The sequence below is a fragment of the Chlorocebus sabaeus genome, chromosome 27 (assembly GCF_047675955.1).
Source record: "Chlorocebus sabaeus isolate Y175 chromosome 27, mChlSab1.0.hap1, whole genome shotgun sequence".
Classification (NCBI taxonomy): Eukaryota; Metazoa; Chordata; class Mammalia; order Primates; family Cercopithecidae; genus Chlorocebus; species Chlorocebus sabaeus.
This window is the reverse complement of record NC_132930.1, coordinates 49,455,060-49,470,314: the sequence shown is the minus strand read 5'-3', so window position 1 is coordinate 49,470,314 and position 15,255 is coordinate 49,455,060.

Here is a 15,255-nt window from a genome sequence, read left to right as displayed (position 1 = left end):
TTCATTCCACAAACTTATCTTGAGAAGATATGAAAGATGAATATAAGAAAATTCATACTAGATATAAAAACATAGAAATGTAAATGATGTGGCAAAACCTTTAATCCATACTCCAGGCTTCTTAAACATACGAGAACTCATACTGGAGGAAAGTCTTACAAATGTGAAGAATGTTGCAGTCTTAATCTTCCTCAGATTTTTCTAATCATAAGATAATTCACATTGGAGAGAAAATGCAAACATGAAAAGTGTGACAAAGCTTGTAACCACACCTCAATCTATTCTAAATATAAGAGAAATGATACTGGTGAGAAGCCATAAAAATATGAAAAATGTGGCAAAGCCTTCAAATGCTTGTCATATCTTACTGTATATATATAATTTCTATTGAATAAATCCCCTGGAAATACAAAAAATGTGGCAAAACTTTTACCAATGCTCATCTTTTTGCACATGATAGCCTTTATACTCAAGAAAAGTTGTAGAAATATAAAAAATATAGAAAAGTCATATCTACTCACATTTTACTAACTAGCAAAGTTCATACATATTAAAAACATTATAAAAGTAATTTCTGGCCGGGCGCGGTGGCTCAAGCCTGTAATCCCAGCACTTTGGGAGGCCGAGACGGGCGGATCACGAGGTCAGGAGATCGAGACCATCCTGGCTAACACAGTGAAACCCCGTCTCTACTAAAAACACAAAAAACTAGCCGGGCGAGGTGGCGGGCGCCTGTAGTCCCCGCTACTCGGGAGGCTGAGGCAGGAGAATGGCGTAAACCCGGGAGGCGGAGCTTGCAGTGAGCTGAGATCTGGCCACTGCACTCCAGCCCGGGCAACAGAGCAAGACTCCGTCTCAAAAAAAAAATAATAATAAAATAAAAAGTAATTTCTGTTGAAAGACCTTTCAGAAAATTATAGGCCTTAAAAGTGAAGAAGAGTATTCTTAAGACAAGCAATACAAACATAAAGAGGGTTGTAGTACCTGTACTTCTATCATGGATTTTGTTATACACATTTTGTAATAGGGGAAAACCCTAAAGGAGACTTTCTTCAACATCAGAAAATTTATATTTGCGAGAAATCCTACAAATGTAGTAAATGTGGAAAAACATTTGTTCAAAAACTGCAGCTTTAAAAACAGAGAGTTTCTGCTAGAATATAATTTGTAGATGCAGTAAATGTGAAGATATACTTAGTCTAAAATTAAAGACTGTAAACATCAGAGGATTTACAGTAGAAAGAACTAAGGAGGCCGGGCACGGTGGCTCAAGCCTGTAATCCCAGCACTTTGGGAGGCCGAGACGGGCGGATCACCAGGTCAGGAGATCGAGACCATCCTGGCTAACACGGTGAAACCCCGTCTCTACTAAAAAATACAAAAAACTAGCCGGGCGAGGTGGCGGGCGCCTGTAGTCCCAGCTACTCCGGAGCCTGAGGCAGGAGAATGGCCTGAACCCGGGAGGCGGAGCTTGCAGTGAGCTGAGATCCGGCCATTGCACTCCAGCCTGGGCGACAGAGCAAGACTCTATCTCAGGAAAAAAAAAAAAAAAAAAAAAGAACTAAGGAACTAACACTTTGGACACTGCAGTAAATCAGAGTATTAAATATAAAAAATAATGCAAAGTTGAACCTGTTAGAGAATTTCTTTGTATATAAGTTGAAAAGATGATTTTTGAAGAGATACTACATTTAAAGTATATTTTTTCACTTGAAAAAAGTATAGATTTTTTGAAAAGCATATAATAGTTAATTCAACTCAAATTATTTCATACTATTTCAACACATTCCTGTTTATATGAAAGTGTGTGATGAATCGTTGCTGCGTCAGAGATAAGAGAGATTCTCTTTCATTCAGTGGGCATTATTCATGAATTTTTACAAGAAAGGGTAAGAACATAAATGAAAGATCCATGATGAAAATCTAAGCAGAGAGGCTTTTTTGTAGTTGACAATACTGAGTGATGCATGAGGTAGGTGTTCAGAGTAATATTCTTGTGCATTATAGTGAGAGAAAAACAATCTGTATTTTACTAGTAAATTGTTTTACCAATTATACATTTATGTAATAAAATACAGTACATTTTAAAATTATTTTAAGATTATGTGGGAACAATTTTTTAACTAAAGAAAATTGTTAACGTGTTGAAATGTTGCTTGAATGAAGTGTCATTATGCCACCAACTTAACACTTATCCCACCTTACTCAAGGGTGTAGGTAAAAGATGGTAACAATGGTAACATAGTTGAATGACATTTTTAGTATTCTCTTTTTCCAATGGCTTTAAATAGCAAATATATTGAAGAATATCTTTCCCATTTGTTGCATTTTTACTCTTGTTATTTTCTAAAATTTTTATGGGTACGTAGTATGCATATTTATCTATGGCATATATGGGTTATTTTCTTATACAGGTATACAACATGTAATATACCAGAGTAAATGAGTTATTCACCACCTCAAGCATTCATCCTTTGTATTACACACAATCCAATTATACACTTTAATTATTTCTAACTGTACAATTATGATTGTAGTATTAGAGTGTAATTATAATTCATACATTTATGCATCCTGAATACTTTTTTAAATGTTTTACATTTATCTTTGAACATGTGGCATCTTTTCCTGCAAACTTATACAAACATTAGTTCCCGTTACATGAAGTTAAGTATATAAATGTGTTACTCTAAAGATAAACCTTAGGTGTAAGAAAATTATGGAGCAATCAATTGTGTTTGTGTGAGTTTGTACCTATTTTCCAAAGAAAATAGCAATATTAGAACAAAGAAGATTACGTTAATACCATGGATAATTTACTGGAAATCTAGAAGCCTGAGACATTCTGAAACCACATTTATATTTTCATCTTTTTATTTAATTAATTACTCTAAAATCTAATGGATTGTTGTTGAGAATCTCCCCATATAAATTCTCTGTTTTTATTTGATGCTCATGCTAGAGCTATAATTTCTTTGATTCTCTTTTTTTTTTTTTTTTCACTTCATGAAGTATTTATTATGTGAGCTGGTTAGAAATTACAAGAATGATTTTTATAAAATTTAGTAGTGAACATAAAATTTTTAGATGTAATTTCATAATATATGTATTAAGTTATATTTTAGTTAGAACATTTCATTTTCTTTTAAGAACCCTATATAAGCTGTTTTGTTTAGTTATTGTTCCTTTCAGTTTTTATAATTGACATAAATTAGTTTATTTTACCAATTTGTTCAGGTAAGTACTGGGAAAACTTTGTCAATTATGGGGATGTTTTGATGTATTATTGTAGTGAACAAACAAAGTTCTGGGTGTTTAATAGTTGCTTCATGATTAGCCATAAATATTCCTGGAGTTAATTTGTAGCTCCAAGTAAGAGATTGATGGCATTAATTGTGTATGTGGAGAGGACATCTGTTCCCAGGCTGCAGAACCAACTCATTATGAATGTAAAGAGGATTTGTGTTCTTATTTTCTACTTATCTTCAGTTTTGTAATGTCTTTATGTATTTATGCCCAGGTATGTATGCCCCAGAGCCTTTCTTCATTTTTGTATTATGGCTAGTTTCTCACTGTTCTCTTCATGCCACATAATTTCACATGAACTTTAGGTTTTAATGATAAGTTTGAAGTTTTTACTATGGTAAATTGTTTTTAACTGGGGTGTTTGAGGTTATTTATAGGTTATCAGTGCAACATTTAGATCACGTAATTGAGATAAGAGTAATTCACTGTCCACAGGTAAGAGGATTAAGTCAGTCAGCATTGTTTTTCTGTGTTTGTAAAAGAAAAATTGTATGAGATTCTATGACAAAGTGTGTAAAATGTAACAAAAGTTAGAGCAAGTAAAGCATTAATATAAGTGGGTTGTATATTGTACCACCATATGAAGAAACACATCAGAATTTTGAAATTTCTTAAGAGGAAATATATCTTAGTAATAAAATTTTTAGGCCAGGCGTGGTGGCCTTAAAAAGTGCTGTAATCCCAGCACTTTGGGAGGCCGAGACAGGCAGGCCATGAGGTCAAGAGCCAAGATCATCCTGGCAAACATGATGAAACCCCATCTCTACTGAAAATACAAAAATTAGCCGGGCATGATGGCATGTGCCTGTAGTCCCAGCCACTCCGGAGGCTGAGGCAGGAGAATCGCTTGAACCCAGGATGCGAAGGTTGCAGTGAGCTGACGTTGTGCCACTGCAGTGCATCCTGCCAACAGAGCAAGACCCCATCTCAACAACAGCAACAAAAAGGAAGAAAATTCTTAGGAGACAATGGTAAGTGAAGAATTTTACATTTAATTTTCTGTGACATAGTAAAACTTATTTTTCCATACAAAATCTTCTATTTATTTATATATTTATTTATTTTAGATGGAGTCCCACTCTGTCACTAGGCTGGAGTGCAGTGGCTCAATCTTAGCTCACTGCAAGCTCTGCCTCCCAGGTTCAAGTGATTCTCCTGCCTCAACCTCCTGAGTAGCTGGGAATACAAGCACCCGCCACCACACTCGGTTAATTTTTGTATTTTTAACAGAGATGGAGTTTCGCCATGTTGGCCAGGATGGTCTCGATCTTTTGACCTCATGATCTGCCTGTCTCAGCCTCTCAAAAAGTGCTGGGATTACAGGCATGAGCCACCGTGCCAGGCCAGAATCTTATATTTTTGAGTGTGAATGTTAAATGGTGGAAAAACAATAGAATTATCTCTGTAGATTCAAAATCTGCAATGATCTTTTTTGTCCATATTCATATTACAATCTTGAGGAATTTCTCTTCCAATTTTTTGTTTTAGTGGATGCATTTCATGAGCTACAGTTTTCATTTTTAGTCACCTTACTTTATCCAAGTCCTTGGTCACTTTCTCTGCAAAAAAGTTTGAAGATTATGGCAGAAATTGAATTCAAATATTTTCTCAGTGATTTTTTGTTTTAATTTTTTTTTTTTTTTTTTTGGAGATGGAATCTTGCTCTGACACCCAGCTGGAGTGCAGTGGTATGATCTCAGCTCATTGCAACCTCCACCTCCCGGGTTCAAGTGATTCATTCTCCTACCTCAGCCTCCCGAGTAGCTGGGATGCAGGTGCCCAATACCATGCCCAGCTAATTTTTGTATTTTTAGTAGAGATAGGGTTTCACCAAGTTGGCCAGGCTAGTCTCAAACTCCTGACCTCGTGATCAACCCACGTCAGCCTCCCAAAGTGCTGGGATTAGTGGCATGAGCCACCGTGCCAAGCCTCTCAGTGATTTTTGATGAAAATTCATTTACTGTGTTCACAGAGTGGCCAATTATGGGACCTTTAGCATCACTCGCCCTTTTAGTGTCTGTCTTACATATGATTTCCATCAGCACTAGAAACTCCAGGTACTTCAAGCGTAAAAGTAAAAGCCCTAGAGTGCATTGTCTTGTATTATATATTGTTCTGGGTCTAAGACATGCTAGTAAATATTAGAGTTCCTATGATTATTTTCTTTTTTATTTTGTTTTTGAGACAGAGTCTCACTCTGTCGCCAGGCTGGAGTGCAGTGGTACAATCTCAGGTCACTGCAACCTCCGCCTCTTGGGTTCAGACGATTCTCCTGCATCAGCCTCCTTAGTAGCTGAGATTACAGGTGTGCACCACCACGCCTGGCTAATTTTTGTGGTGTTAGTAGAGATGGGTTTCACCATGTTGGCCAGGCTGGTCTCGAACTCCTGACCTTGTGATCCTCCCACCTCGGCCTCCCAAAGTCCTGGAATTACAAGTGTGAGCCACTGTGCCCAGTGTCTATGGTTATTATATTACAAAAACAGCACAAAATATACATTTTTGATAATATTCAAGTTGTTTGACAAAGAGACAGCATTTGCAACATTGTTCTGTAATTTTAAAATACATTTTTTAATTGACAGATAAAATATCCTCTAGAACATGGTGTTTTGCAGTATATATACATTGTCAAAAGCTTAATTCTAGCTACTTAACAAATACTTCACTGCACATAGTCATTACTTTCGTGATAAGAGCTCATAACATCGGCTGTCTTAGCATTTTCCAAAAATATATTATTAACTGTAGTCACCATGCTGTACAATAGATTTCTTGAATTTATTCCTCTGAGGCAACTATGTCTTATTTTACAGACATGTCTCCAGATGCCCTTTTCTTGTAAATTCCCAAGCATCTGGTAACCAGCATTCTACTGTCTTGCTTATTTCACTTAGCATAGTGTCCTCCACATTTATCCACATTGTTTCAAATGAAAAGATTTCCTCCCTTTTAATGTTGAATTGTATTTCCTTGTGTATACCACATTTTTGGAAAAATACATTCATTTATTGGTTGAAAAACTCATGTAATGAGAAGATATTTCTGTATTAAAGAATGTATTGTAATTCAGTATATACATGTTTTATTAATAGTTGATTTCTACTAAATGCTAACCATTATACTGTATATGTTTTAATAAATTTTATTTTTGGTCTGGCGCAGTGGCTCACACCTGTAATCCCAGCACTTTGGGAGCCCAAAGCAGGTGGATCATGAGGTCAGGAGTTCAAGACCAGCCTGGCCAACATGGTGAAACCCTGTCTCTACTAAAAATACAAAAGTTAGCCAGGTGTGATGTCGGGAGCCTGTAATCCCAGCTACTCAAGAGGCTGAGACAGTAGAATTGCTTGAACCTGGGAGGTGGAGATTGTAGTGAGCTGAGATCACACCATTGCACTCCAGCCTGGGCGACAAAAGTAAAACTCCATCTCAAAAAAAAAAAAAATTAATTTTCACAGATGATTAGTAGCATAGGTATTATTATTATCCTCATTTTACAGAGAAAGAAACAGAGCCATAGAGAAAAATGACTTGCTCACAACACAGGCAACTTTGACTCTAGAGTAACACTTATTACAGTAAAACCCCTCTTCAAACAAAAACATGATTATCTTCAACACATTCTTAATAAAAATTTAACAAAAATTGTTAAATGTTTCTTGTCATATTTGTATGTGCAAAATGTATAAAATATACAGAAAAGAGAAATGCTTCCTGTATTTAAATCACATAAACTCTAGAAATTGCCATTTGATACTGACGTACTTGTGAACAACTTTCCTTTCAACTGTCCTTCCCCACCCCTTTAGCAATTCAGAATACTTATAGCATAATTTTTACCTGTGTCTGTAGTCAGTAAATGCCGTAGTGTAATTAAATATTATTTTCTTCAAGCTGGGCATGGTGGCTCATGCCTGTAATCCCAGCACTTTGGGAGGCTGAGGCGGGCACATCACAAGGTCAGGAGATCAAGACCATCCTGGCTAACACGGTGAAACCCCGTCTCTACTAAAAATGCAAAAAATTAGCTGGGCGTGGTGGTGGGTGCCTGTAGTCCCAGCTACTCGGGAGGCTGAGGCAGGAAAATGGTGTGAACCCGGGAGGCAGAACTTGCAGTGAGCCAAGATCACGCCACTGCACTCCAGCCTGGGCGACAGAGTGAGACTCCATCTCAAAAAATAAAAATGTAAATAAATAAATAAATATTTACTACAAATGCACATAGTACAACTATGATTTTATTACTTTTATAAATACAAATTTATTTCTTGAGTTAAATATTGCACTCTATTAATTTAGTTTCCTTTGTGCCTATTTCTCAGTTTTGCCTAAATACTACCAATTATCTTACACTGGCTCCCCAAATAGGTTTTTATTTGTTTATAAAACTTTAAATTATCTCTAGGAACATTAGCCCAGCAGTCAAAACTCACAGCTCTGACCAAACCCCTAGAACTAAGAAAGAACCAAAAAGTTACTATTAATACAGACTTCAAATATGCCTTTTTTTTTTTTTTGGACGGAGTCCTACTCTGGTGCAATCTTGGCTCACTGCAACCTCCACCTCCAGGGTTATGCAGTTTGCCTGCCTCAGCCTCCCTGGTAGCTGGGACTGACAGGTGTGCTCCACCACGCCTGGCTAATTTTTGTATTTTTAGTACAGATGGGGTTTCACCATGTTAGCCAGACTGGTCTCAAACACCTGGCCTCAAGTGATTCACCCAGGTCAGCCTCCCAAAGTGCTGGGATTACAGGCGTGGGGCACCATGACCTCAAATATGCCTTCTTAGTACTCATGTTTATGCAGCCATCTGGAAAGAAAGGAGACTTTTGACAGCAGAGAATACCCCTATTAAATATGGCTCACAGATTTTTACCCTAGTCCAGCCCATCCACCTACCATAGAAAGTAGCTGTAGTTCATTGCTGGCGCCACCAGAAGGGTCAAGATGAAATTGCTCAGAGAAACAGGAGGGCTGACCAAGCAGCTAGGGCCACCACCATCTCTGGGAACTTTTTGTGGCCCTTATTCCACCTTTGCCTAACAACCTACCCACCCTGCAATATACTCAAGACAGAAATGGCGATCAAATGCAAATACACCCTATAACTTGAAAAATTGTAATAATTGGGCGAGGTTCTTTATCCTTCCCAGGCCCTCCAACAGAAAGTAATAAGGGCACTTTATAATTCTTGTCACTTTGGGAGAGACCATCTCCATCAAATGTAAAAAAAAAAAAAAAACTTTTTTGGAAAGTTTGTAAAGACTGTCCATTCTGTGTCTGCAATAATCCTCAAGGCCCTAAGCTGCTTCCCTTAATTCAGCCAGTTCAGCAACAAGAAACCTACCCAGCAGAAAGACTGGCAGATAGACTACTCAATTCCCAGCCTCTTGAGGCTATAAATACCTTCTGATTTTTGCGGACACATTTACTGGCTGGGTTGAAGCCTTTCATACTAGAAAAGACAAGACTCAAGTAGTTGCCAAGGCTCTCAAAGAAATTATCACCTGGTTTGGGCTTTCACAGTCTTCACAAAGTAATAATGGTCCATGTTTACTTTATAAACTATACTCAATTAGTGGCAAAAACCCTAGGGATAAAATACATTCTACACTTCTCCTTAAGGCCACAACCTTCCTGGAAGGTAGAATTAATGAAGCCATTAAAAGGACCCTGAGCAAATGATGCCAGGAAACCTCTTTACCATGTCTAGAACTGCCCATGGCACTTTTCCAGATCTGAACAGCCCCGAAATTACATCTATGCCTTAGTTCCTTTGGAATCCTATGTGAGAAACCCTTTCTACATGCAAACCTAATGTACCCAGTGGTTACCAAATTAAAATCCATGGCTTAATTTCACATGGCCATCCAGGCGTTGGGATAAATGATGCTGTCTGAGTGTGACTCCTGTAACAACCAACAACCCTTACACTAGGCAGGGTCACAGGTCCTCATTAAAATCTGGAGAGATGGGTCTCTGGGATCTCAACTAACCTGGTTACAAAATAAACCTTTTACTATCATACTTTACACCCCAATAGTTTTCAAAGTTCCTGGCATCCCTAGTTGAATACATCACTTCTGAATAAAACCCTGGAAAGATTTTTTTTTTTTTTTTTTTTTTTTTGAGATGGAATCTTACTCTGTTGCCTAGGCTGGAGTGCAGTGGCACAATCAGCTCACTGTAACCTCCACCTCCCGTGTTCTAGTGATTCTCCTGCCTCAGCCTCCTGAGTAGCTGGGATTACAGGCACACACCACCAGGCCCAGCTACTTTTTGTATTTTTAGTAGAGATGGGGTTTCACCATGTTGGTCAGGCTGGTCTCAAACTCCTGACCTCCTGATCTGCCCGCCTCAGGCTCCCAAAGTGTTGGGATTACACATGTGAGCCACCACACCTGGCCAACAAGACTTTAAGGAACCAACACTCAGCTACTCCTGTGAGCCACTAGAGGATTTAAAATTTTAAAAGAGAGGATAAGTAATGCTCCCACTCCTTTACCTCACAGTAGGGTAGTCCCAATATTGGCAATCTTATTTTCAAAGATACTGTTTATTCTTACTTTAACCCTAACTTGTGCACTGCCCAAAGTTTCAGTAAGAGCTACCTTTAGTACGATTTTTTTTTTTTTTTTTTTTTTTTTTTTTTGAGACAGAGTCTCGCTCTGTCGCCCAGGCTGGAGTTCAGTGGCCGGATCTCGGCTCACTGCAAGCTCCGCCTCCCGGGTTTACGCCATTCTCCTGCCTCAGCCTCCTGAGTAGCTGGGACTACAGGCGCCCACCACCTCGCCCGCCTAGTGTTTTTGCATTTTTTAGTAGAGACGGGGTTTCACCGGGTTAGCCAGGATGGTCTCAATCTCCTGACCTCGTGATCCGCCCGTCTCGGCCTCCCAAAGTGCTGGGATTACAGGCTTGAGCCACTGTGCCCGGCCCGAATTTTTTTTAGCCTAATGATTTAGTTATTTTACTTTTGACTGCCTTAGTTCATCATCAATTGTTAGTAATATTTTGGCCTTTATATTGCAAGTTGTAATACTCTATGCAGACTTACTAATAGGCCTTTTTTACTGTAAACCATCATGCTCTCCAGGGAAGTGTTTTGCTATGCCCCTCCTATATTTATACTTCAAAGTCATAATCTGAGTATTGATCTCTCTCTCTAATACTCATTGTGTTCACAGTATCTCTTAATCAGCAAGCTTCTCACTTTGGCCCTAATCTATTTTCCTTGGAACCATGCAACCTAATTCTCTATAGTCATCAATCTTACTTCTGGCTAAAATCACCTTCATGTGCACTGTCAACAGCCTTTTTTTTTTTTAGCACTCTATAGGCAGCTCCACAACCACTAAAGTCTGCCAGTTCTTCCTATGTCTCAACCTGTTAGCTACACATGAATTCCTCTTCATTCATGGTAGGAATGTCCTACTTGGTCGTAATACAAGAATGGCCAACTCCTTAGTCCCAACATGGCTTCAACTACCGTGGAGACCTCACTATACAAAAGCTTCCCCCTACTAATGTACTCTTTCTAACACAAACTAAAGTGGCTTTAAAGATTTTATTCCACCGCCTTAAGCCCCTTGTTCTCCCCTGTTACCCTTATTGACCTGACACCTCTATACATCTATGATACCATAAATTCCAGAACCCTTGTGGGTGAACTTGACTGAGCACAATGCAACACAAACAGCACCATTATTGATACCTCTCGAACTTTTTTTTTTTTTTTTTTTTTTTAAACCAAATGGGATTCTCTGGGCCCTTCAAATATTCTAACTCCTGGACCATTCATCCAAAATGATGCCACCGAATTCTGCTTCAGTCACCCTTCTTGCAGTCAATCCAACTCATGGTATTGACCAAGCTGGTATGGATTATGCAATAGGTTTCAACTCTGTAATTCCTTCCAGAAAACCCTTCTCCTTGATACTCCTTGAGCAGTTCATCTAATTTCTTTCTGCAATGAGCTTGGTACCACAAGTGCTACCACAGAAATAGCTGGCATTATTATTGCCTCCTCAACTTACCAACACCTGTCTCTGGAACTGACTCACAAAATAGAAACCACTGCTCCACTTCTCCTTGATACTATTAGACACATGCTCTTGTAAGAAAATATGACCCACTGTCCTATTCAAACTAATCACCCATGTCTGGCTCCCTGATAGCAGCAACTTTATTGGCAAAATATCCTATTTTGGGTAGCCAACAAAGCACACTGGTCAATGTTTGGATCTGACCTTACCTCCTACATTCATTCTTCGTTTTGTTTTTGTTTTTGTTTTTTTGAGATGGTGTCTCACTCTGTGGCCCAGCCTGGAGTGCAGTGGCGCGATCTCGACTCCCTGCAAGCTCCGCCTCCCAGGTTGATGCCATTCAACTGCCTCAGCCTACTGAGTAGCTGGGATTACAGGTGCTCGGCTAATTTTTTGTATTTTTAGTAGAAATGGCGTTTCACTGTGTTAGCCAGGATGGTCTCAATCTCCTGACCTCGTGATCCACCTGCCTCAGCCTCCCAAAGTGCTAGGATTACAGGTGTGAGCCACTGCACCTCGCCTCATTCTTGTTTCTCAACTGCAGAACTTTAATTCCTCTGGGAAATGCAAGTTTATCTCTGCCTCCCGGCAAACTGAACCAGAACATACATTCTGGCTTACCTCACCCCTTAAGTTTCCATTATCCCAGGTGATGCTTCTCTGCTATTACCCTTATTTACCACACCATTTAACACTTATTTACTCAACACCAGATCGACTGAGCAGTTCATCTAATTTCTTTCTGCAATGAGGTTGGCACTACAAGTGCCACCACAGAAATAACTGGCATTATTATTGCCTCCTCAACTTACCACCATCGGTCTCTGGAACTGACTCACAAAATAGAAACCACTGCTCCAACTCTGAGTCACAGCAACAAGTTCTCTCATGGTTGTAGTTCTCCAAAGTTGTAGAGGTCTTGACATACCGGCTGCAGCTCACAAAGGAATTTGCCTTATTCTAGGAGAAAAATGCTGTTTCTGGGTTAACAGAATAGGGAAAGGCCAGAATTAAGTTAGAGATTTTATAAACTAAGCCATCCTAAACATGCCACTGAGAGCTAGTTCTCCTAGGGTGCCACCTGGTTCCAATTCTCATGACATCTCATTTTCTTGGGATCTCTGGCCTTGTTCTTATCTGTTTGTTTGTTTGTTTGTTTTTCCCCCATCCTTTTTGGGCCTTGTTCACTAAATCTAGTAACCAGGTTTGTTTTCTCTCACCTCAGACTACAAGTGGTCCTGCAACAGGAACACTGATCTATCTTCTTCCCTTCTGGACAACCATGTTCCTCCACATTTCCTCTGGACACTGCAAGTTGAACCTTCTGGGAAAACATGGAAGGTATCTTTCCCTGAAAGGGAGCAAGAGAATGAGACACTGATGAGTTCTTTGTCTCGTATCAGCAGGAAGTAGTTACAGAAGACCCACAGTGCCCTTAGACTTGAAGATTTTTAGAGTCACAATCTATTGAGAAGGGAATGTTAGAGTAGGCCGATAGTTACAAATGACCAGAAAAAACAGCCCCTTAAGACCGATGAGGAAATTTTTTTTTTTAAGTGCAAGATAATAAAAACTGCAACATGGAACTCTCAGGGCAGTTTTCAATTGGGCCAGCCCACTCCTCTTGGAGTATACTTTATTTTCCTTTAATAAACTGCTTGTTTCACTAAATTACCTCTTGGCTGAATTATTTCTCTCAAGAAGACAAAAATTAAGGACCTTGCACTTCTTGGTAACACGTTCCTCCTCCCCCAGCTCTTGACAAACACCATTCTACTTTCTGTTTTTATGAGTGAACTACTAAAAATATCTCACATAAATGAAATTATATACTCCCTGTTACTTTGTTTTTTTGTGTATTTCTCTTTATGTAATGTTGTAAAGATTTAGTCCTTTTTGGTAGATATGCAGTCTCCCTGTGTTGTCCAGGTTGATCTTGAACTGTTTGCCTCAAGAAATTCTCTCTCTCTCTTTTATTTTACCTCCCCAATTATGTGGATTACAGGCATGAGTCATCACACCTAGCCCTCAAGGTTTATCTTTATAATAGCGTGTGACATAATTTCATTTTATAAAATAGAATTATTTCCCATTGCATGTATATTCCATTTTACAAACCCATTTATATGTCAAGGGTTATAGAAGTAGCTTCCAACTTTTGGTTTTGGAATAATACTGTTTATGAACATGGGTGTGCAAATGTCATTTCTAGTTCCTGCTATGCATACATAAATAGGTAAGTAATGTTTTGTACATTGTGCAAAGGAAAGGTCTAAGTTAATTTTTGAAAGTTTCAATATTGAGTTTTTTAATACCTTTTGTTGGAGAGTCAGTCCTTTCCCCGTTGTTTGGTCATGATAACAGCCATGCAACTCCAAGATGAAGCTGCTGCTGCTTCCATTTCTGTAGCACCCAGTCATGAATGTGTTTAGATCTCCCCCTGGCAACCCTGGTTAGAGTGTGGAGATGGAAACCATTGGATCTTCTGACTTCCTTGCCCAGGAAGCAGCCAGCCCTGCCTGCCCTACCACCCATGACATCATGCACATAGTGGTCCTGCCACCCCTCCTCTCAGCCAGCCACTGCCTCTGGCTCCCTCAAAACACCTCCTTCTTATTCTCATGGTTGGGCACATGGATCCTTAAAGGCACAGGAACAGCACAGATCCTTATATCTTGCACAGGTGAAATAAGAAGGTGTGGAGGCTGGAAGCAAAGCCATCTGCCTCCTGGAGAACAGGACCTTCAGGGACCAGGGAGCTGCAGGCACAGATTACAAAGTGACAGATGCAAGGGCCCTGATGAGAGTGGTGGTGGCCTGAGGGCTCCTTTTTTGGCATGCACCAGTGTGCCAGAGGCTGGGCCTACACTGGGGCCTGCAGTTGCCCTCTAAAACTCCAGAACCAGTGCTCCTGCTGTCCCACCCCATGTGCCACCAATGCTCCATGTGGCCTTGTGGTCTATTAAGCCAGAGGATTAAGCCACTGTCTTCCTGAGAGTGGAGGTGCTTGCTCTGGGGCAACTTTTTCAAACAGTTATGATTTAAAATATCTGCTCTTCACATTTACACATATCCATTTGAAAATCTATGGGGATTTTTTTTTCAGTAGTATGTCTAGGTTGTATACAGGATTGTTTGGGTGAATGCTTTTCTCATTCTTATTTGGTAATTTTGTATGTTGTTGTTTTTTTTTATGGTAGGTTTCTTGGTGTCAGTGTATGGTGTGTTTGGTTTTACCTGGGAGTGGTGATTTTGGATGTCAGTGATTCTGGATGTCAATTTGGAACTCTCTAGAAATACTTTAAGTCAGTGTGGGGCTTAGTAGGAATATGCCATATTCATCACCAATCAAATTATGCATGTATTTGTCTTCCTCTAAAATCATAACCCCAACTTTCTGCATGGCTTATCTTGTCTATTTGTGTTCTTGGCTTGTGCTGAAGGTTGTTTTACCCTGTTGAATCAAGTCATGAAAAAGAATATTAATTTCACTATGTGCTTTTGGATGAATCTAAGTGATTTTGTGGGAGCAAAACACTTTTGTAATTTGAAGATAATTTAGGAACACTGTATTATGCTGAATCTCTTTTAAGTACTTTTCACAAATTTTTAATTGTCAGGAAAACACATGACATTGACCACCTTATATTTTTAATGTGTACAGTTTAGCAGTGCTAAGTATATTTACATTGCTCTGCAACAAACCTCCAGAACTTTCTTTTTTTTTTTTTCTTTTGAGGCAGAGTCTTGCTCTATCACCCAGGCTAGAGTGCAGTGGCTCAGTCTTGGCTCACTGCAAACTCTGCCTCCCGGGTTCAAGTGATTAACCTGCCTAAGCCTCTCGAGTAACTGGGATTACAGGCACCCACCACCATGCCTGGCTAATTTTTGTATTTTTAGTAG